This window comes from Cynoglossus semilaevis, chromosome 9 (genome assembly GCF_000523025.1).
Source record: "Cynoglossus semilaevis isolate Cse_v1.0 chromosome 9, Cse_v1.0, whole genome shotgun sequence".
Classification (NCBI taxonomy): domain Eukaryota; kingdom Metazoa; phylum Chordata; class Actinopteri; order Pleuronectiformes; family Cynoglossidae; genus Cynoglossus; species Cynoglossus semilaevis.
In genome coordinates this window covers 11,396,417-11,420,120 of record NC_024315.1, presented here as the reverse complement: position 1 = coordinate 11,420,120, position 23,704 = coordinate 11,396,417, and the positions used below count along the sequence as shown (strand labels likewise).

Here is a 23,704-nt window from a genome sequence, read left to right as displayed (position 1 = left end):
GAGGCAATTAAAATAATGGGAAGCAGCAGGGTTTGGATAGACAGACAGACAGACAGACAACTACGGATGAGACAGCAAAGCACATCAACCATCAATCTCTCACTGAATCTGTGTCTCGTTTTCTGTGGACCTCGTCCACTGCAGAAAAGGAGAAAAGGAACTGGTCAGAAGAACACACATGAGACCAAACACTTGTCTGAGAACCCTTTCCACCATGATTAAAAGATATACATATACATGTATATTTGATTAATAGTCCTGACAAAATTACACAACACGGTTCGATGGTTTATGAAACCCCAACACTGCCTCAGCGTCTATAAGTGTAAAAGAAATAAACAAGTCCTTATCGGAAAGCCGTCTTCACAAATTCCTATTTTTTTAAAGCCATCTCGAAATTCTGTTCCGGGTGACGTTCCTTCTGATCACTGGTTCCAAACACTACCACTGACGTACATAGGCGTTTCTATTCAACATCCAAAACCTGTAACTGTAACTTTTTTTATGTGCATTCAAAACTAGAGGGCAACAGGAATTTCTGGAAGCCAACAACTTAGAGTAAGCTGCTGAAAAACTACAGGTTGTCTGAAGTCTGGTTAACCCCTAATTTAACTGTTCTTCATTATCAGGAGCACGGTGATAAAACGGTGACTGCCTAAGAATTTTTTATTGCCATTGGAGGTAAAAGAGTATCATGCTGTGGGGTTTCAATTGTGAGGTTAAGGCGTGTAATTTTGGAATCTGCTTATTTTTATAACAGTGAATGAAAAAAGCGTTCCCTATCGCATCATTAACGGTGCCTTGATTACACTCCAAAGGCGGAAACTAAAAATTCCCAGCATTTACAAGCAGTTTACTCAAAACCCAAGCACTTTTCAAACAACATTTAAAATTTGACCATTTTTAAGGATTCCAAGCATCCATTTCAACCCCTATCCTACCTCTATGCACAAGACTGATTCAGGGCGACCATTTACCAAATACCTCTATGCACAAGACTGATTCAGGGGTCACACTGCTCAAAGCCAATAATGATCAGCGAAAAGCATAAAATGGTCACAGCGACCTAGAAACGTAGGAACCAGGCACTGGGTCAGAGAAGAAAAGAGGTGCAAAAAAGAAAAAGAAAAAAAAAAACAGTAAACTGGACACTTTGTACCGATGGATGTTGTAGATGCATGAAGAAGGCTACTTCTATCTTCTCTTTGAGAAGCTGACCAATGCACGAGAAAAATCAACTCTCTTTTCTTGAAAATGAAGATTAATGGTCGTACGGTGGCTAGATGAGAAATGACCTGCAGGATGATGTGTTCTCAGGCACAAATCACCCAGAAATGGTTTCAGCATATCAATGCTCAGTGGATGTCACTGCACAGTAGGCGCTAAGGTCTGTAATAATGTATATGACGAACAACCTGAGACAGAGAGCCTATTTGAGGCCCTCACAATTTGAGGAAGACTTTGTTCTAGCCACCATCGTTTCTCTGAAGTCTGTCCTTAGAAGAAAATGACTACATTCAAAATGTTAATTTTGCGGAACGGGATGTTTATACTGAATGTTGAAAATGTTTTATCCTTTTAAACGCACCATAACATCAAAAATAATGCAGAAAAATAAAGGTTAGATATACAGTAAATGAAACAGAGGCAGGTCAGCTACAGAAACAACAACAGAAACACAATTCTTTGGAATAGACAGTTTGGTTTGGTCACAAATATATTTAGTTCAAAGGGGGCAAAAAGGAGTTTCTCATTCCTTCTGTTTTTACGAGCACCAGACAGCGGAGACATTGTGGGTTATTTTGCCCTAAATGTAATTTATTTTGCTGTCTCCTGCCACTAATTTGCTAAGGATAGGATTCTTGTCAAAAGGGTGAGACATCAAGCTCTGAGTCTGACTCTGGCAATTGATGATGTTCACTTTTTTTTCCTCTATCAGAGACCAGCTTGTGGGCAAAACCCAGAGCCCTAGTTGGAGGAAATTGAGAGGGTCAGATGAGGTGAAAATAAGTTTTGTTTTTGTTTTAAACCTTAGGAAACAAACTGATAGTTTGTCCCTTCATTACCGTTCAGACACTGACAGTCTGGATTGTAGATTGTATCTTTCTTTTGGAGATGTTAGCTTAACACGGAACCACATGTTTGGGCTTCATTTATTGTACAAATAATTAAACTAAATAAACCACAATGCATCTAATAGCCAATGCATACGTATGTATAGATAGATGTATAGATACATACATATATACAAAACTATTATCACTTGAATATTTTTGGAATTAATATCTGAGATGGCACGTACACCCACGACACTGATAGTTAATTTGTGTTTTTAAATTGGCTCCGTTGGATCAGTAATACAGACATAAAGTTCCTATTAAACTGTACTGTATATAGCCAGAAACATTAAGTCAAAGGGAATCACTGAGTGACGGAGTTTAATGCCAGGTAGTCAGGGCACATTTTCAAAAGTATTACAGATATAATCTGCAAGTCTTAGCTCTGATATGAGTTTCATGTGATGCGCTGAAAAGAATAACCCATTCACCTAAACAGAACTGACAGGTGAAGTTTTCCAGACAGAGTGGAGCAGGATTTAGCCACCTGCAAGACAGTGAAAAATCATAAGCCGGGGCAATCCCTGAATTTGTGAGAGAAACCTGCTGTTGCTGCTGTTATTAGAGAGGATGTTTTGTTCCCTTTCCATTTTTCCCCCCCGCCAGTGTAGTAAACAACTGAATTGCATGCTGGGATGGTGGCGGTTTTGTTAGCAGACCTCCTCAGGAGCCCAGGTCACTGTGTTATATTACTGCACAGTATGCATGAAGCCACACAAACACATCAGTAATAGGCGATGCTAACAGTTAGCTCAGCACCCTGCTGTCATTTAAGGCACAGTGAGGGTCTGTGCTGGTGTATGTTTAGAGGAAACTGGATAATGGTGGTTGACGGATGCATTCGCGAGTCACTTGCTGGTGAGAAATGTGTAATGGTGCACACACTGTAGGTCCTAAAGCAGCTTGAACGTCAAACACTTGTATTTTAAAAGACAAACATCTCAGGATTTGGCGGACCTTAGAGTATTGCAAAATTCAGCTTTTCCTAAATCCATGTTTTTTATTTTTATTCTTTTCTTGTGATTGTTGTTCATGCACCGGTTGTCTGTGAGGTTAAAGCCTTTAGAATAATTTGTCAGTTGTCTGAACACAAAATGACAACTAATTTACTACGAGCTATATTCACCAATATAGCACAAAATCACAACAACATTCTGTTATAATAATTACGAAAGCTACAACTTAGATGAAAAATATAAGACACAAGAACGGAACGGAAATATGTTGCCATGCAAAAAAGTGATGTTTGAAGTTTTTGGATAGCTAAAAGCGGTCAACAACAACTTATGAACAGTGCTAATAGTTAGCAAACAGAAAGGGGAAAATTAGTACACCCTTATATTAGAGACCATTTGCTTAAAGAAAAATGCATGCAAAAAATATTAGAGACCATTTGCTTAAAGAAAACAGACAAACAAGGATCAAAGTTCCACAGTAGCAAAAGAGTTGGGCTCCGTACTGATTTGGGGCTGTATTTTGGCCTCAGATGTTACACACTGTGCCTGAAATGGTGGTAGGATGCTAGATATGGAGACTTAATTGTGGTGCTTGTGAGGTTACCTGTGAACTTTCCTTTGTTTTTTCATCTTTCGTCTTTGCCGCCAATGATTCTCTGTCCTTCTGCCGCCGACAAGATCAGACTGTCCGCCAGCCTTGTTGCTGTCCCAGTGCCTCCCACAGATAATTATCTGCATGGCTGCTCTCTGCATCTGATTGAGAAAAACAAAGAACAAGTTTGTGAAAGGGACTGAAAACTTGGTGAGCAAAGAGAGGAGAATTAAAAAAATAAACAAAAAATAAACAGCTGTGCGGTTCCGGGTAGAGGCAGAAGAAGAACAGAGAGAGGCAGAAGTGGAGGGAGCGATGATGATGATAATTGTGGAAAGGCTGCGTGATTTGAATCAAAAAAGCGACCTGAGGCATTCGCGATTGGATTTCCTTTAAGTCCACAAGTAGGTCAATAGAGCAAACGTGGTTCATTAGGAAAGAGGGAGGAAACAGGCAGGGAGGAGAAGGGAGGCAGAAGTTTTTGTGTCAATACGATGAGCATCACTCATTTGCCCTTTCCAACAACACGGGGAGGAGGAATGAGATGGAGCGAGGATGTATAAGAGGAGGTTCTGGCTGTGTGGCTTTGCTGACCATCTGTAAAGGTTGGAGAAGAGAGGTCGGATCTGGCAGCGCATAATGAAGTGGAGAGATGTCTGACTAAAGGGCATTCACACTTAATATCGTCCAAAGGGCTCACAGAGGAAAACGTCTCACTCTTCTGAGCAAAAGGCCTCATTAAAAACAACTGAAAATCATTTCGGGGCAAAAGGAGAATAAATAAAAGTTAAAATCCATAACACTTTACAGCGAGTCTCATTGTCTTGAGAATGAGGGAATTAGCCTCTTTTTGACTTTCGGCTGAATATAAACAAGCGCTTGACGCTGCGGTGAGTTCCCTTGGTCTACAACACTTTCCGCACAATTAGATTTTGCTCCTGTAGCACAACGTGGTGCCACTGAACAATGGTGTAAAAGGATGGAGAGACCCTGCTGAGTAGAGGGCGGGAGGTTCAGGGCTGCGGGTGTCAAAAGTTGAGTTTGCAGGAAAAGGTCAGGGTGTTTTGTTTTTTTTTTTAACACTGAGTTTGCCTGGATGGACGGTGATTTCAAACATTAAACATTAATTAAACATTAAAGATCGGGAAGAGTTAGATTTTAAAACATCTTTATTTATCCCGCAATGGGGACCTTTGCTTCTGTGAGCAGTGAGAAATGAAACACAAATTGGAAGGTAATAATTATAATAATTATTCAGAAGAAAAGTAACATTATTGTTGACCATTTACATCTGAATAGTTTCCCTTTCACAAAAAAAAAAATTCCTTCAGATAGCTTAAAAGAGGAGAAATAGTGATGCAGTTGTAAGATTCCTGCCCAACATGCAGTTTCAAGGTTCAATTCCACCTAGTGGTTGCATCAGGAAGGGCGTCCTGATGCAAAAACGATGCCAAATGACTACGTAGTTGAGCGTTTCTTGAGCTTCTTTGGTCGTACACCCTCTTCTATATCCCAACTGGGATGACACACCACCAACTCCCCACATGTATTTTTTTTGTGTGGACCCCCAAGTGGCTGCTTGTGCACTGGCGCCACACTTTGGGGGACCCTGATGTAGCCTGATGGAGAGGTAGGCCCTATGTGATCTTCCTCAAATGTGTAAGAAAAACCTCTTACAACAGTATTTACATTTACCCTAAGACACGGGTCACCAACTATATTTGTTGGAGGGTCAGAATTTTTCTGGACAGACACCTTCGTGGCTACACAATCAAATAAAATAGAATAAACATTTTATCATATTTTTGTATAATATCATTTTGCAATATTTATTTTGGAATTTAGTCACGGGCCGGATTGGTCACATGGGCCTAATGTGCTCCAAAATGTAGTATATTATATCATGATATTATATTGTGCAAACACTCTTGTTACAGTTCTTAACTTTTAATAATGTATACTGCTGTATTTGGACAATTACTTTCTAAACTTTTTAGATGCCGAACTTTTAGTCTTAGTTTTTTGTTTAGTAACAGGAGTGGAATGTAGTAGAAAGAAAATAGAATTAGGAAACAGGAGCAGTGGGCTGCTGAGTTTGTCCTTAACAACCATCAGTTGTTTTGCTACATGTTAAAATTCAGAAGCCCAGCCACTTTGTACGCTGCAAACTTCCACCACCAGGTCACATCTGCTGACCCTCTCTTCTTTCGGAACCCAGTTACTTTTTAAAGCCGAAACCTCATTACATTCAGACTCTTTAATGACAGGGCTATCAGGCCCAGTGCTAAACATTAACACCATTTCCCGTCGACCACTTTATTATTATTTTTATCATCTGCCTTTCTGTTTATAAAAAAAACCTTTTGACCTTGTAAATATAACCTCCAACCAAAATATGGATGTTAGTCATAGGACGCCTGTCTCTTGAGCTGTCAGAGAAACCAGTGGAGAAAAGAGCCTGGAGGTTGTGTCTCTGCCAGAGAGTGTCAGAAAAACAGTGATATTTTTTTAACATAAGAACTGCTGAACTCAGTGTTTTTACCATTTCTATTTGTTTGTGAAATGAAGAGAGGCCTCAGCTTGTGCTGAACACCTGAGAAGGAACACAAAAGCCGACTCGGAAAACAAGCTACAGCTGCAACAAAACCAAATGGGCCACGACACTACACCCGAATGACACTGAAGAGCACTAAAGAAACATTGATTTTTTTTTTTTCCTCCAACTGCATCTTTTTAACGTGTTGTTGTGTAGTTTTTCCCTAGTGGAGGAAAAGGAAAAAATATAGGGGCATGAAAGTCTCTACACGACCGTGTTTCTAACATGCACATGGTGTCTGAAAACGTCAAAAAAAAAAAAAAGAATTGCAACTTTCCAAGGTCATTAAAACAGGTTTGTCATCATCTTCTGGAAGGGTGGTGTTCTCTGTGCTGTGGGTTAATGCCCAGGTTACGCTTTCTCTTACACAGATCCTCTAATTAGCTCTGACACAGCAGGACAGGTCCAACATCCAACTTTAATCTCTCAGCTGCACCTCTGCCACAACAACTGTCACCTTCAATAACATACCCTGCAGAAACAAGCAGACGGGAACCAAAAGCAAGAGCCCTGTAAATAAGAAACTAAAATATATACAGGAATATATTCTTCAATGGTTTATAGGAATTTCTTTTTTTTTTCAAGCTGCGTTCCTCAGAGGGTCTTTCTGTTCGATCATCTGCTTACACAGAGGAGGTTCGGTTGTTACACCAACTGTCTTCACGTCCTCTCCTTCACTGTGTCCATGGCTTCTCTCTGGGTTTTTTTTTTTTTTTTTGTCTTTCTGTTCTGCAGCTCTTTTCCCACTCCTGACTAATCAAAGTGCTTCACACTTCACACGTTTTCCCATCTACTGACAGACAGCAAGGCTCCTACGTTATTTAGAATTTAACCCGCAACCTCGTGGATTCAAGACAATTGTACTAACCACTGGGTTATAGCCCCGACCACTAGGCCAGAGAAGAATTAGTCTTAAAACTACCCGTCCTGAACTTATCAGTTACTGACTGCACATACAGTACATGCCGTGCACAACCTTAACATACTTTTCTGCCACTGTGGACTTCATCAAAAAGCACTCTTTTGGGAGCTGAATCAACTCTCTGTCCCCTTTTTACTGTTTGTATAATAATCATAATTTGCCAATCCTTACTTAAATATGACATCAAAAACATAGAACGTGAATGTTCTAAAATGTATAATTCATATGTTATTAATAACCTTGTCGTGTGAAGTCCAGTCAGTGACTGGGGTTGCATTCAAAACAAAGTCTAGACACTGTTTGTTATCAGATAACATTCCAGCCTCTCATGTATTTGTGCAGCAGCTGGGTACTTTTTGCGCCCAGCGTGCACTTGTGGCAAATCCAATACTTTTTGGACTGTCACACCGATTCCAACTGTGCATGTGTGTGGTCAGCATACATGCTCTGGAATAATGTCAGACTTGTCACTGCATCTATGTTACTTCACTTTTGTCTTTAGTACAAATGAAAAAAAAAATATATGGTGCTTTAAACAAGAAGCAGATTTTTCTATCACCTTAACAGCAAACTAAACATGTAATGTATCAACTCTCAATGTGTCACATAGTTCCATGCCCTGTGTGACCCCAAAACAGACCTGCCAGAAACAAGCAAAAACTTTTAAATATGATCAACATATCTTTTATTGAGCAAAACCTCTGCCATCCAGGTAACCCTATTTTTCTTGACAAGAATTCTTAAAACAAGTACAAAAGTCTAACATCTGAAGTGCTAAAATGTGTCAACATCAGACTGAGAATTGTGTTAGGATTTTTGGGTAAATTGTCTTGAGACAGAAAACCAAGATACTGTCAATTTTCTACACTGTTACTTGTGGTTTTAGCTCAAAATTAGCTGGAAAATCTTATTAAAAAAGGTTATCTGAATATGATCTGATTATGAGATCATTCTAACGTGTTTAAAAAGATCATTTTCTTTTTTCATGAAAAAAAGTAGACTTAAGATTTTCTCTCATTCTACAAATCTATTTACACGGCCTGATAAGGACGTGATACAGAGAAGAACAGAAAAAAGAGTAGGATTTAACTTGTAGCCACTCTTACAGAATCAACTTTGATGGCAAAGAGCCTTTGTCTTGATCATGCAATAACCAGATTGCTGTGATGTCAAATTAGGCATACTGGACTTCACCATCTTATGTATCTGCTTAAGATTTATGAGCCGTTGGTGTTTTAAGAACCACTGTTGTGTTCTGTGTGAAACACAATTACCGTCCGCTGACAGGAATATGGACGACGGGCTGCAGTCCTGCGCTAATCATCTAATTTGCACCCGGCTGAAATTGAAGGATATAAAAACACACGCACCTTGTCTATATTTGTACAATCAATCTTACACGCAGTTTCACAATTATTCATAAAGCTTCCTTTGCATGTTCCCCATGTGCCCGTGCACACACACACCCACAGAGCTGAATACAGAAGGAGGTGATGCTGATGAAGCAGTGTCAGCCGTCGGACTAAGACAAATGATGGATGGAAGAGGGTTGATGACTGTGTTGGGTGGCTGCTCACTCCCTCACCCACCTCTCCTATCACTCCCTCTCGCTCTCTCTCCTTGCTGTTTTTATTCCCCTTCCTTCCTTCCGACATGTTCATGTCCGAGCAAGATTCTTGTTTGTTATCAATAACAAGTGACGAAGGGAGGAACTCTTCACCTTTCTGGACACGCAGGGTGTCAGCCGCTCACACATCCTCTACTGTGTGTGACCTGGGTCAGACCGCAAACTGGTTAATAAGGACAAATTAATGTATATTTATTATGAAATGGACAAGGTGGGAACATATTTCAAATGTGTTATTTAAAAAATATTGTCAAATTCCACAGTTTTCTTTGCCCGGTTACATATAGTTTTCTGATTAATTTTTTTTAAGGTCTTGCCATTTTCGGAAGTCTACGGGAAATGGAAACTAAAAATAACACCAAGTCTGAATTCTGAGGGAAGGAGAAATAAAGTGCATCAGATTCCAAAAGTATGTTTGACCTTGTCCTGGTGTTCAGGTCCTTGAGATATAAATTGGGACAAATTAGAAGGTGACGAAATCGCAACCCAAAACCAAAGCCGATGCGTCTGAAAGGCCAACAGTCTGACAGTCACACAACTACTCACCATCATTTCTGAGTTAATGACCTCCAAAGCAACAATTAATACTCAATAACCTTCATCGTGAGGGCGTCTGGCGCTGACCACATGGGAGACGTGATGTCAAACAACACTGACACTGTGGTCGCACCCGAAAGTGACAACCGATTAAACTGTGCGAGATGGTTATTAGGATTAGCACAGAGCAATTAAATGTTAATGATGTAATGAATAATGAGCCCCCCTCACCCACCCGTCCGCCCGCCTGCCTCTCCCCCACACACCCCGCTTCTCATTAGCAAACAGTTGTTAGTTGTACATGAGGCTCTCACCAGCTGAGGCAGAGAAAGGAAGACACGGAGGAAATAAGAAAGAAATGAAGCAGACAGAGATCAAGCAGTAAAGACAGCGAGGGACGGAAGGAGAAGCAGAATGTTCCTAACATTTCCAAGAAATTGTGATTTTTGGATTAGCACACATAAAAGACACTTCAATCCACGGCCAACGCCGAAGCAGCTTGGCTTCAATGTACTGCCTGACATTTCGTATTGAACCAGGAGCAGGTTGTATGGAGCTGTGCGTCTGCCATGGGTGGGGGGTGAACTAATTTCCTCAAAATGTAATCAAGGATAATAAAGGTATTGTTTAAAAAAAAGAGGAAAAAATAATTGTTTTAATAGAAGTTTAGGGTCTGCTCCAAAGAGGCATGAACTATTTTTGTGAATAACCCTTTTATATATTTATTTATTTCCACACCCTTCATCCATTTGCGTGTCCTCAGGTGGTGCCATTTTTTTCACGTGACAAGAGCGCCCCCATCAGGCAAGGAGCCTGAACCTCCAACTGTCCAGAGAGATCAGCTTCACTTTGGGTACCTCGCGGCAGAGCACTGGAGTAGATTAAGAGGAAAAATTATTTATAAATTCCTCCTCAATTATTTATGGAGCAATTCCTCTCAGGTTTTGCTCAGGGGTTATTAAATATTACACTGCTGAAGTACTGGAAAACAGACGGAATCATCAGAGGGAATCCTGAGATTCTCATAATTCCTGTGAATCGCAGAGCTTCACGATGAGGCAATTAGAGCAGCTCAGTCACTCTCCTCACAAATTTAAATTTGTCCCCAACGTTTTTGGGTGTTTTCTTATTTTAATTTATGTTCAGAGATAAAAATACATAAATAAATAAAAATCTGTTGGCTAACTTACACACAGCCTGTGTGTGTTTGCATGGACACGTGTCACTGAGCGGTAATGGAATAACTCAGGCTCAGCTGCAGTTCATCTCATCCATCTCTCTCGCTCCTTGTCCAACCCCTCGTCTTTCTTCTTACATTCCAGGCACAGACTAACGTCTGCTGGCTCACACACTGCAGTCCTGTGCCCAGACAGCGACAGTGGGCTTAGCCAAGGAGAAGAAATGTAGTAACTGGATGTTCTTTTCTCTTCTTGGCTTCCACATCAAGTCATCTAATACATTTTTTGTAAGAAGGAAAGAGAGCAAGTCGAGACACAAGACTCTGATCACGACTGCTGTTCTTTCAAACTTTTGTTTCCTACATGTTGCCACGTGTACAGTCGCAAACACAAACTCACATCACAAGGTCCCTGCTTCGCGAAAAGCTCACGGGAAGTGTGTGACATTTGCCGGTTATTGCCCCTTGGAAGTTTTCAGTTGATCTACTCTATTCCCCTGTGTGTGAGAAAGAGGCAAGTTGAGGCATATTTTTTTGGTGTGTGTGTGTGTGTGTCCCTTTTCCCTCTGGGTGGTTCACTTTACCAAGGGAGCAATGTGGAAAACACAAACCACAGCTATCGTCCTCCTCCACCCTCACCCTTTTGTCTACTTTCTCTCACATTTCTATGGTGTCCATCCAGTGTGTGTTTGTGTGTCTGGAACATATTTTAAAACCTAAACCAAAAAAGTTTTGGTTTAGGTTTTATCTCAACAAAAACTGAATTGACAATGTCATCAGGGCACACACAACAGTGACTTCTATGGCATCACTGGAACATTTTTTCAGACTCTGGCTCTCACAACTTGTACGACCTCCCACCTGTTGGGCTATGAGTATGCACAGCAGCCAATTAAAGACCGGTATTCTGGTATATCTGGGACCACAAATATGTAATCTGGTCCACTAAAGAAGCAGGGGTGTCATCATCATATCATGTACAATATCTTAGAAATGCATAACTTACAATAGCACGTCTCCTCCTGTCAGATGATCCTGTCCCTCCCCCACCTCTTTCTTCTCGCAGCTGGAGTCGGTGGAGATGAATGAATGCCAATTATCAGGACACGTTTCCAGCCATCGATGTATTTCTCTGGAAGTTTGATGTTCTTTTTTGCTAAAGCCAGAGAAAAGGAGAAAATAACAGCAGAGGGCAGCGTCACTGTAGATGAACACATGACCATACACCAGGGGTGTCCACACTGGTTGGCAAACTTTATAAGTACATTATATGTCGATTACTGTAAATAGCTGCAGCTATATGGAACGATATGATCCAATAATTCTATTGTTGCTCATATAGTTCTAGATATTTTCTATAAAAAATATGTATATATACTGTATATATATTTATTTTAATTGCTCATGATCTACCAGGAGTGCCTTTGCGATCTACAGGTAGAACCCGATCTGTCGTACTCTTTCACTGGCCCTCGGCAGATTTGATAAAGATACTTTTGTGTTGTTTTAAAAACAGTTTTTATGCATAAAGGACATCTCAACATTTCCACTCCAAGCAACACATTGTGTTGCATCCCACATACGCATACCAAAACACTCAGTTCAATTAACACACTGTCCATCAAAAAACACACTCAGCCACTCTCCTTTATTTTCACGGAGCAACACTGACCCCTACTGAAATCAGCCATTTATCAAAGACTCAGTGGCAGTGTGCTGCTTCTAATCACAGCGTTTTATTCCCAACCTGTGAAAAGACTCAGATTCTGGGAATAATAGGGTTCTTTTAGATCACAGCACTTTGTATTCAGCTTGAAATGGAGACAATTGTAAGAGAAAGGATTGCTCGTGTAGAGCTACGGCTCTTTTGCGCACAAAAGCTGAATGTTTTTCAAACCTCTCTGAACATCTCGACATGATTGGGGTGACAACTGCTGTTCTAGACGTACAAATGCTCAACCGTGTCTTCAAAAAAAAAACAAAAAAAACCAAAGCTGCTTTTTAATGAACACCTAGAGAGAAGAAGAATGATTGTTTTGAACATCGTGTCTGTCCCTCCTGTCTTCTCCGTCCCTCTCTCTCTTTCGTTCCTTTCTCTGTTCTCCGGCTCCAGAGCTGTTTAAAGGCCAAGTTTATCATGTTTGGTTTCAGTAGTATCACTTTTAATGACCTCCGTTCCCACTCTCTTCAAAAGTAATGATTGCTCAGTCAGAAGGAGACTCTGTATTTCTCGCACCGTGCTGAAGTAGCAGCAACGACATTTTCAGATGGCAGTCTGAGGATTCCGCAGCAATCCTTGGGCTGATTGAACTTCTAATACCACAACCTTTTATATTTTTTTATTTGAGAGTGCACGAGGGAGACAGGTTTCATATACTCTGCTTAAACCCTCAGTTTTATTAATATGGAAACGGTGTCTGTTTGTTTTATTCACCGTCTCATATACTTTCTTTGTGTCAATGGTAAAAGATTCACTTTAAATTGAAGGGGAAAAAAAAAAGACTTCAACATCAGGATGACTCATCCAGTGTTTTCCCCTGCAGACCTCCTCCGTGGCAGCATATGGAACCATCAACTTTCAATCAGATTTAGGAGCAGATTTAAAACCCCAGGATAGAAAAGTTAAAAATGACTCATCTAATGAACGAAGGTGATACGAATTCTAATCCGTTTCTCTGCGTCTTTCTCTCCATCTATCAGTATCCTTCTTTAGAGAGAATTGTATTCCAAAAAATGTTGGATTTATTCTGGCAAATGTTAGCCAAAATAGTTGCCATAGTGACATCATTATTGGCTGACAAACTAAAAGTAGAACTGAATTAGCAAACAAAGGTAACGATAAATTACCGAATGCCATTCAAAAAATATTTCACTCTAAGATTGACCCAACATCCAACCGAGTGTTAACAAGGTTAGCCATGAAAAAGCTAATAGTTAATAGCTACCAAAAGCATCTGAAATTACTCACAATAGAATTAGGTTGTCAGAATATCCAACAACCTGCCATCATTTTAAACTCCTGAAGATAATCTAGATATGTTAAAGATTAGCCAAAGAAAAAGCAGTTATACAATTCAAGATGGTACTGATGCTGACTGCAGCAGACTTCTGGTTGCTATGCAGCACTGACTTTTTATTTTACTACTTTCATGTTTACTTTCCTCAATTTCCACATCATAACATAGAGACATAGCAGTGTATTTAGACTTAGCCGTAAAGACAACAATCGTATAATTGAAATAATAGATACAATTGCGCAAAATGAATAAGTGAGTAACGGTTGGCGAAAAGGTATAAATTACAGCAGGCTTACTAAAGAATTTACTCAAATAAATAATATTACGGTTGCAGGGAAATAGCAGTATTTGATTGTTTTCTTTGCAGCGACACAAACAGCAAACTCTTCAACCACATTAAAAAAAAATAAATTGCAACGACATCATTGATACCGCCATATGACAGAAACTGTTCATCCGAGAACAACTCCCAAACACAAATTAGTTATTAGTTTAAAGCAGCACCGTTAACTGAGGCATGTTGGGTAAATCTCCAGAACTGTGGCACACAGATTTGAAGAGTTGATCCTATTCTTCCAGCCAAATCCTCTCCAGCTTTGTCAGACTGGATGGAAAGAGTCCGTTAAGTGTCATCTTCTGCAGCATACACTCATGATTTATGAGGGTTTAAATCTGGACCTCAACAGAGTGACTCGGGGTCAGTCAGGGGGCTTTCTCCACACACTGCTGCAGTGACTGGGTTCAAAGACGCAGGTCACTGTCATTAAATGGTCCTTAGCGCATGAAGTTCTGTCCCACTGGTCTCCTGTCATCACCACATGCCTTTTTGTTTGTCTCCATGTAGAAAACAGTTAGGTAGAAAATATAACCTTAAGATATGATGATAGATTCACTCTTACATTAACCAGTGTGGAGTTTACATGTTCTCCTTTTTGGGGTTCTTGTGTTTTGTTCTAGAGTCCAAAAAGATGACCTTAGGTTAATTGGCTTCATATACTGCAGGTGTACCGAACACTTCATTAGGTACACCTCTTCAAATGGTTCAAGTTCAATATCTAGTCAGCCCATGGCAACTAGGCATTGTTCCCAGAGGGGATCAAGTGGGTTTTAGAAACAATACCGTTCTTTTCTCACACAATCACCTGTAGAAGTCAAACAGTGGAAGAGCAAGAAGATCACTGCTTTGATCCTCCATCCTTATTCAAAAACATTCAGATTAAAGTGACTAAAGTGTGTCAAAAGTTCATCTATTATGGTTGGCATACATACATACTTAAATAAAAGGAAATGCCATTTCCATTCATTTTTCAGTAAATCTAGGATCCTACCACTGGCAAAGTATCGATAAATGTACCACTTCAAAAGTATCAAAGTATAAAATTGCTGTTCGAGCTAACGTCCTATCATTGCCTGGAGATGACAGCCTGTTTAAATGTGCTGACCACACCAAAACCCACACAGTGAATGAAAGGAAAACAGTCTCCTCTCAAGTGTTAAGCTTGTAGCACGCAACTAGGCTGACGGAGGTTCACTGCTTGAAGTTGTACTGACTGCTGGGAGTGGATCTCACTCCGCGTCCTAAAGCCCCTGAAAAGGATTAGGCAGTGGATAAATGACTTGTGTATAAAGTTACCAAATAATGGTTAATGGAATCATGGAATCATCCGGCGACTCAGGGTTTCCTCAAGGGGCAAACACATGAGTGAAATGGCATATGAGGTCAAAGGTCAAAATGCTTAAGGTTGATAGAATGACAAAACATTGAGTCACATAACCACTAGCTACGGTCACATTATGCAGAAACACATTTTGGTAAAATTTCAAATTAAACTTAGTGTCACTCTGCTACAAAATGAAGATGAAGGCACCTTGAAGACTAGAACACTTAGAACATTAGGACAATTTGAAGACTAGAACAGTAGAACATCTTGAAAACGACAACACCGCAAAGACTAGAACTCCTAGAACATCTTAAAGACTAGAACAACTAGAACATTAGAACATCTTGAAGACTAGAACACCTTGCCTGGTCTGACATTGAGATATTTAAGGTCAATATTTAGCATAGATCTATTCAGCCTTGTATCAGCAGTTGAGGCTGGTGATATACTGCCGCACTTATACCAACTGAACATCAACTAAGTGCCACTGCCTGCTAGAGTGATTTTGCTGAAATGGTTCCGAGAACTCCTAGAACATCAGAACAATTTGAAGACTAGAACAACTAGAACATCTTGAAGACAAGAACACTTCAAAGACTAGAACTCCTAGAACATCTTAAAGACTAGAACAACTAGAACATTAGAACATCTTGAAGACTAGAACACCTTGCCTGGTCTGACATTGAGATATTTAAGGTCAATATTTAGCATAGATCTATTCAGCCTTGTATCAGCAGTTGAGGCTGGTGATATACTGCCGCACTTATACCAACTGAACATCAACTAAGTGCCACTGCCTGCTAGAGTGATTTTGCTGAAATGGTTCCAAACCGGTTCCTCCAATCTGGCACCAGAACTAAGTGTATTAGAGCACTTTTGAAATAAGATAGAAGAGGAGATTTGCATAACACAAGTTCAGCCAGCAGGTCTGCAGTACCTGAGAGGCTGTCATTGTTCACCAAAATCCTTCAGCCAGCATTGTGTTCAACACACGCCACAAAAAGATTTCCACGCTCCGTTCTGGTGGCAAGAGAAGGAAAATAAAGAGTGTAAACTTGTTTGAAAGCCTGTAATTTAATATCATTATGCTCACCTAATTAGACTAAAAGTGAAGTGAAAGTGTAAACACGCTGAATATAGAAATCATTAAGAGTTCTTAAAAAGCAGACGCACGAGTGACATTTTTGCCTGGTGTCAAGGAAACAGAGGACATAGTTAAGGAGGATAATGAAGCTGCTGCCTGATGACAGTGCTGACAGGAGCGGTGTGTTAGGAGTGTGGGTGGGTGTGTGTGCCCACAGCTAAATGACTGGAAATAACAACCATTATGGCACTTTTCAATGTTCCGGGCCTGCAGGGTGCTGCTGCTGCAACGCTGCAACTTCTCCTGTGCCAAATGTGCTACTGAATGTCGCACAGCAAAAGTTCTGGACAGACACATTGCAACTTTGGAGACGTAATTGCATTGATCAACAGGGCAGCCCACGGCCTAGTGGGAGAGGAATGGGTCGTTAATCACAGGACCCAGGTCTGAATCCCACCTTTGCTTGTCTTGAGCTGAGGTGGGATTCAACTCTTGTCTTGAGCGAGTACCAATTCCCTTGCTCCCCGGAGGCTTCTTGTGAAAACTGCTCCCCAGGAATGGGTCGATGAGTTAAATGCAGATTGAAAATTATGTCGTACGTGGCTTTACAGTATATGTACAATGTCAATCAATGTGATTCTTCTTCTTTTCTTTTTCATACAGATGGGGTTTGCTGGCCAAAACTGTTGAAGTGTCAGAAATTAACATATGCTAATAGCATTAAAGAGGCCAAGATAACAAAAGGGTTAACTCAGAAAATTGGTAAAAGTCAGCAAAAAAGATACCTGCATTAGCCAAAACATAGCCATTCCCAAAGTTAAACTAGAAATATTTAGGAAACACCGATGTAAGTAGAAGCACCCTGCAGATATAAGACAAATGGAATGAAAATAAATAGTATTAAAATAAGTTTTGTAAATGGAAATGTGATTTTTTGTTTACATCCAAGTGTATGAGAGTTAATTAAAATATATGGGAAAACTATTGAATACTTAAAGTGAAATTTCCTAAAAGAGAATAGTGACAAAAAAGTGTAAATATATAAGCATCATCTTCTTCTTTTCTTGTCTCCATCTCACCCTGTCCTTTGCTTTCTCTACTCATACACCAACAATCTGTCTTTTTTATATTTAAACATTTACATAAAGAATAATTGAAAAAAAGGATGAAAAAAACCAAGAAACTAAATCAATGGATCCATCATCTAAATATAAGCCACAGCTCAATGTTGACAGAAAATACCAACATAATAATGAACTTCAGCAGTACCTGTTTGGCCTGTATTTAACCATAGACAAATAAGTGAATTCAAAAAGAAAAACAAATGGAACTAATGACAACAAGGCCACGATTTCTGTCACTGACGTTACACACAGCAGGTGTTTGTTTAGAGCTGACTAATTTTCAACAATGAACGCCACTGCCTCATGATAACGGAGCTAATGAAAACATTTGAGCTGAGACACGTGTGCTGTTTACATCCAATGTTGTGGAAAAAGGAAATCTTAAAGAAGCAGAGCAGCAACATACCTCCACATGATCTGGTGACATGGATTTATTGCTGCCACCTAATCTGTGAGGCTGCACACTGGTGCGCTAATGGTGGAACATTCCATCTATGCAAAAGTAATAAGGGGAGGTGTAGATTAATTAGGTGATTCATTTAGATTTGAGTATTTTCTTCGATTACCTATTCATTCCCTTCTGTATGTTGAATTTGTGTGTATGAATCTGGATCAAGACCTTTGGTGGGTCATGAGGTGTGTTTACTGGTCGAGTTTGGTACAATGGAACCATGGACCACCAACAGTTAACCTATAGATCAGTGAATAAAAATAAAAGAACTGAATGCAACCTAACAACATGTTTTTGTAAATAATAAAAAGCATTTTCTTTAAACGAGGCATTGAAATCAATTCAGACATTAAATCTTACATTATTATTTGATGTTTATTTATGGAATCCAGTCGCAGGCCGGATTGGACCGTTTGGCGGGTCGATTCGGCCCACGTACCGCCAGTTGTTGATCACTGCTATGCATATTAGTTTTAAGTTATTATTTAATAATTTATTTGTCAGGTTAAGCTACATCATGTTTTTTTTTTTACTTTTTTAGGTTTTACAACCTTACTATGAGCAATTCTGAAATCAGAGCAAAACTCAATCAAATCAATGTTTTGAGACATTCTGAAGAATTCTTCAAAACAAAAAAATGAATGTAAATGATGATATTCATTTTATTTTTAGATAAGATAATATGGGATTTGTGCATGTAGTGAGTGAATACACTTAATATAGTGGACAGAAGATGTTGGAATGGAGCTGCCGGGCCAGACAAGGAGAGAAGAACCCTCCAGAAGATTTATGGTGTGGTACTAGAGGAGGCAAGAGATGGAGGCAGATGATCTAATGTGACGACCCCTAAACTGAGCAACGAAGAGAAGACTTCAAGGTCCTTTGAACCTTTTCACATACAGTAGCCTATAGTTGTGCAGCCTAAAATACCGAAGGATAAAAATATATCGTATCATTTCAGAGGGAAATTCCAATTCTAAAGTCTTGTTAACAAGAATCTTTCTTGACCCTGTGCTGCTCTGATCCACACCAGGAGTCTCTCAGTGGTAGAGTCAGTTCAAATCAGTCCCCATATTAATGGTTTAAGCCTCTGGGTACAGACCTGGGTCCACATCAGAGGGTGCCGCAGAGCTGTTGCAAATACAAGGTTTAAAAATGTTTATCCTGTTATTTCCTGTCATTTTTTCCCGTTCGCTGTTAAGTGCAATTACCATACACAGCGAGACATTTTTGGTGTGTTTTCAGTAGCTTCCACCAAAGCAGAGGAACAAACAAGCTTCAAACTGTGAGACTGGCAGGGGGAATGAGTCCAGCACAGCAATTACCAAACTCACACTGACACACATATACACAGATGGAATCTGTGTATATGTGCATGTGCATGTGGGCTGTAGTGTGCTGTTGTTTTAATGCCCACACTTTTGTAAAGGAGGTACAGTTATATAAAATGATACTTTTTCATCTTAAGGTTCTCAGTCATCCAGGTCATTTTATCCAAAGACGTTACGCAAGAGGTGACTGGACTGTCTTGGGTTCTATGGCTCCTTGCCTATCTTCTTTTCATACATTAGCCCAATTGTCAAGTGAGCACAGAAACACCAATTTGTGTCCAAGTGTCCAACATATTCAACGTTCTAACAAATCCTCCTGGTGTCACCTAATGTTCTCATCAAAGAGTTTCTTTCTGAAACTCCTAACAAACACTGCTGAGAGCAATTGGAACCAAAGAACGGAGGTGAAGGTTTTGGCCTAAGCCTGTCACTCTTTCTTTTTTTCTTTTTTTTTCTTTAACCGAGGACCATTTACTTAAAAGAGAGTCTACACTAATGTGATGAAATAAGAATACGGTTAGGTCAGAATGAGAGCTAGATGATAACATGAGATGAGATGGATTTAGATTCAGATCAAATGGGAAATGGGAAAGGATGAGATAAAACTGAAATGAGTCAAGATGAGAGAAGGAGATTGCGACGAAAAGAGAGTAAGAAAAGCTGTGAATGAGACATAATGTAATAGAAATGTACTTGTCATTCGCACATCCAGCTTTTGAATTGACTTATCGTGACGTTGAATGACAAGCGGAAGAAACAGCAGCAACTTTAACACAGGAGCAGGTTTTTGAAGTGTTTGTGAAAACAGCCACTGCTCATAATATTTTCAAGAAAGACAAGGAAAGAGATACAGACTTCACAGACACACTTATTCTTTGATACACAATAAAAAGAAGGTGAAGCTCAAGGACTTTAAGCTCCTTGCTTAATGGATTTAGTGGACTTACAGGAAACAGCAATTGAAGGTAGAATAAGGAACACATCAAAGTTCAATTTCTTCTGCCTGAGCTGCTTTTATGAAATATGAAGGTGTTATGAATAAGGCACACTACCCTTGCAACACTTGGCATAAATCTTCCACGATGCACTCCGCAGCCTGTTAAGCTCGGAATTTAATAATGGAAAGGTTTGACACAGAAGAGAAAAGAAGAAGTTTCTTTTCAGCAAAAGCTATCAATTCAGGTGGCAGGAAGCATAAGTCCAGTCAGGCACTACTAATACCACAGATTGACTCGTAAATTCCAAAATGTAGAGAGGGAGAGAGGGCGAGTGAGAGAGAGACAATTGTGTGATGTATTAGGCATTTGAGATTTTTAAAAACCTGATCTTAAAAGTTTTTAAATATGCCGGCTGCAGTGTCATTTGACTCTGTCTTTTTGTCATATCTGCCTGTGATCATAAAGACAAATCTATCTTTTCACTCAGCTGGACATTACAGGTGTTGTCAATGTGTCTAAATATATTTGAGTTTATATACAGTAGGTGTGCTCAGGAATTGGACATCGAGAAAATCGGCAGGAAGGAATTGGGTAAATCAATGAACTACAGCTTGACTATTACAATTTGAGAACAATATTATATGGTTTCAGCCAGGTTTGACTTTTTGAGAGTGAGACTGCTCTCAAATGTTGAGTAGTGTGTGTGAATACGTCACAATCAGTCATGATTAATCGAGATGAATTAACATCTGACCATGCAGTTTATATACAGTATGTTTATACATATATATATATATATATATAGAGAGAGAGAGAGAGAGAGGGTTGATGTATAATCCAGTCACAGAATTTAACCAAAGATCGTGCAAAACATAGCTAGTGAAAAATTGAGAAAAAATACTTAAGACTTTTATAGATACTTAAATAGATAAGACAATAGAAAATCAGCACACAATTCAAGTAATTTTCATATATGTTTAGGTAGTCAATGACTATACATGTGGTAATGTCCGTATGTATACATACAAACAAACAAACAAGTTAAGAAAACTAAAGGTTTCTTTGCTTATGTTACTATGAGGACCAGGTTCTGAATGATGTGGAACAATGACATGAAACGTACAGGTTGTTAAAAAATAGGGAAGTGTGATGCTGATGAACCAGAGACAGAGTTTTTTGTGTGTGTTGATCTTAGGAAACTTGCAAACAGAACCCATGTTCTATATGTAATACCAACAACAAAAAAGTGTTTCTTTTTTTATGAAGTGGAAAAAACTATTACTGTGCATTCTGCAGTCTTCTCCTTCCCATCTACTTTTACAGTATCACAGTTGCTGTAATATGCAGTATGACACTTAGGAAACAGATCGAAGCTCGGCGTCTCGCTCACTGATACTTCAGTAAGAGTTGCCAATTTGTACACGCTTGTAACAATATCACATGTGCTCCATCACTGCCCAGAACCATTGACTCTCTCTCTTTGTGTAACCTTTTCCACTACGTTGTCCCCCCTTTTTTTTCTAGGCAAATCCAATTTAACAGCAGCGCAGTGCGCAGCTTTTAGATATGGCCAAGGGGAGAAGCAAACAGAGCGACGCAGTACTGCTGCCTCAGGGTTACTATTTCTTCTGAAGGGCAACAGAAGGTGCATGAAAGCAGAGCAGAAAATGTGATAACTGGAGGAAAAAGAGGAGAAAGAGAAAAAAGAAGTCTTCCCTGAGTAGTTTTGGTTTGAGTAATTAAACGCTTTTTGAAAGCCAAAGCCCAATGCCAGGGTCTACCTGATAAATATTTGAATGCAGCTTCAGAAATTATCAGGTTTTCACACAGAAAAACCATATTAAAACATCAGAAATACAGAGGTGACTGGGTTTTCACTGCTGATGTAAAAAAAAAAAAAACTCATCTTGTGATACATAGCACAAAAATGTGGAAGGATTACAGATAGCAGGTAAGCATTATGCGATAAACAGCCTCTCATGCTATCTTAAAACTAGCTAAAATATATCTACATTAGTCAAAAGATAATATTTTTAATCAGAAATCACGCAATGGTAAAAGGTCAAAATCTATCTAAAAGTTAGGTAGAAATTAACAAAATAATCCAATTAGGGACTACTACAATGACCCATAGTTAGCCGAGCTAAGAAAAATCAAGCCAACTTACATAAGACAAGTCATGTTAGTCACTTAGAAAGGTATAGCAGTATTTGCTTAGGTTTGTGATTAACAGGTCCCATTATGTAAGAGTGGTTAGTGGTCTTACCTCAGAGCAAGAAGGTCATCGGGTTGAAGCCCAGTGGTAACAGATGGTCATTCTGTTTTCAAATGAAGTTTCCTGTGTGTGTTCTTGAAGTATTCCGGGTTTCTACCTAGAGTTCAAAAACACGGAGAGGTTAATTGCATGCTATTAATAGTTTCTAGCCTCTTAAAAGGAAGGATTGGTGACCCGATGAATGCTGGGATCCTGAACAGCACAAAGCAATAGAAGATAAATACATGGATACAAACCCTGGGTACAAAGTTACACTAGCCAATACAGAGTTACAATTATAGAACATGGTAAAAGGTGATTTTGTAAAAGTTATAGGAACAATATTTATAGCTGTTGATAAAACTGCTGTGAAAAGTCCCTCTAAAAGTTATTATGAATATGAATGTGTTTGTCAACGCTGACTTTTCATTTGCAGCAAACTATAGGAGAAAATATTAAGCTTCTTTTTTTTTGGTCTCCACGAAAATGTTCAGTTGTTCCACCTGCACCACCCTGCTCTGACTCGACAAGCACAACACATCATAAGATGAATTGCGCGCACGTGCGCACACACAAACACACACGCAGGCTGTGGCAGACTGTTCAACTCAGGACAGTGTATTACAGACGCTTGTAAAAGTGAAATTATTACTCTAATGGTGTGCTGTTTGTTATTAGACCTGCTACAGTCCATTAATGCATTACCTGCTGAGAAATCATGTGAAGTAACTCAGCCGAGGCCCTGATAGTTGTCCTAAGTGTGGTGAAATACAGACCCCAAGTGTTCGGTTGATGTACTGCACCAACGTTATAAATTACTAAATACTAATTTCATTTATTAGTCACAGAGGTGTTTTCATGAAACGCTACGACTCTTTATCGTAGCTTTTCTACTGTATTCTCGTAACGTTTCGAATTTGTTGTCAGTAATTTACGACTTTAATCTCGTATTTTTTAATTCAGAACGTGCCCCTAATATTGCGTCAAGGCAGCTGTGGATTTATCAAAAGAAATTACGATTATTCGAGACAACATTCCGGAAAATAACCCCCAAACCTTCTTTTCTATATCACGAAAATATTATGACAATTAACAGCAAAATGTTCCACACCTGTTTTGCATTGAGCTTATTCCAAATGGTGTAATTAATCATGGCCTTCAAAACACAGGCTTGTAGGACGAGAGGGTTTGCTTGGTGAAGCCGTTGTCCTCAACAATATAAATCCGTCTGCAGTCCTCCGAAATGCATTTGACAATTTTGTCAGTCAGCTCGTCAACCGTAGACCGCACGTGGTGCCCAATACTACTTGGTATTTAAAG

General features: G+C 39.5%; 1 long non-coding RNA gene across 1 annotated transcript; it reads right to left on the bottom strand.

The window, feature by feature from the left end:
* Positions 1-1,427: 1,427 nt before the first annotated feature.
* On the bottom strand, positions 1,428-23,487 carry LOC103383864 (uncharacterized). Its single transcript, XR_003050587.1, has 5 exons — positions 23,090-23,487; positions 22,397-22,502; positions 11,531-11,680; positions 3,678-3,826; positions 1,428-2,604 (listed from the first exon to the last, which is right to left on the bottom strand). It is a non-coding gene; the product is annotated as an uncharacterized LOC103383864 (long non-coding RNA).
* Between the last annotated feature and the right edge of the window lie 217 nt (positions 23,488-23,704).